Genomic DNA, 1,347 nt, shown 5'->3' with positions numbered 1-1,347 from the left:
TATCTGACAGATTTTTGAAGCCAAAGCCAGGAATGAATTTGTTTATAGTCTGTTTCTGGCTTTGGCTTCAGAAATCTGTAGGATAAATCTGTCTGTGTAAATGCACCATTAGGCCAGTTTCACACAAGCCTGTTAAATGCGTAGCATTCTATTGCATCCACATTACAGACATGAGCCTTGGCCTGGCTATGCTTCTGGTAAGCTCAGACAGCCGGCCCTTCGGGTCATCAGAAACGCAGTGAGGCTGGGGCTCCCATCTGTAATATGGACAGAGAAAATATGCTAGTGTGAAACTGGCCTTATATTGGAAATGTACATTCGAGCCCCCCGACAGGTCACACATTAATTATAATAATCCAATATTACTGGAAGGCTCTGATGCATTTACAGTGTTTAGGTGTGAGGATTGGCCGCCTCTGCACCTATCCTGGCCAGGCCTTCCACTGCCACCCCTGCACCTATCCTGGCCAGGCCTTCTACTCTGCCACCCCTGCGCCTATCCTGGCCAGGCCTTCCACTCTGCCACCCCTGCACCTATCATGGCCAGGCCTTCCACTCCGCCACCCCTGTGCCTATCCTGGCCAGGTCTTCCACTCTGCCACCCCTGCGCCTATCCTGGCCAGGCCTTCCACTCCGCCACCCCTGCACCTATCCTGGCCAGCCCTTCCACTCCGCCGGCGCCACCCCTGCACCTATCCTGGCCAGGCCTTCCACTCCGCCACCCCTGCACCTATCCTGGCCAGGCCTTCCACTCCGCCACTACTGCACCTATCCAGGCCAGGCCTTCCACTCCGCCACCCCTGCACCTATCCTGGCCAGGCCTTCCACTCCGCCACTACTGCACCTATCCAGGCCAGGCCTTCCACTCCGCCACCCCTGCACTGAGCAGGGCCCAGAACAGTCCACAGAGCTGACTCTCTTCCATTCCATGAGATTGGGGTTTGTCTGATGAGCACAAGCCCTGTCTCACGTCCCACTAATGGATCAGGCATGGCCTTTTAGGTTTAGTGACCCCACTAGGCCACAGTACTGTTCTCCTACACAGGAGATAATACAAATATTATAGTGAGGTCACTTTCTGGAGGATAGAGGAGATCTCGGCTCGTTTCCACAACCTTTCGTGAGCCCCGGGTATCCGGCACGAGGCGTTCACTGACTAGCTGATAGGTGGTGGACCTGGGGCTGACTGCCACCCTGCACATTCCCTGCTACTCCTCCATACCAACAAGTATCCCTTTAACAAAGCTCGTCATCCAGCACTCAGCCAATCACACACAAGCTATACATAACTATCCGCAGATCACGTGATGCGCTGCTAGCTGGGGAATCTCCCGTCCTCTGCCATCT

This window comes from Dendropsophus ebraccatus, chromosome 1, assembly GCF_027789765.1.
Source record: "Dendropsophus ebraccatus isolate aDenEbr1 chromosome 1, aDenEbr1.pat, whole genome shotgun sequence".
NCBI classification, from domain to species: domain Eukaryota; kingdom Metazoa; phylum Chordata; class Amphibia; order Anura; family Hylidae; genus Dendropsophus; species Dendropsophus ebraccatus.
This window is presented reverse-complemented; position numbering follows the sequence as displayed.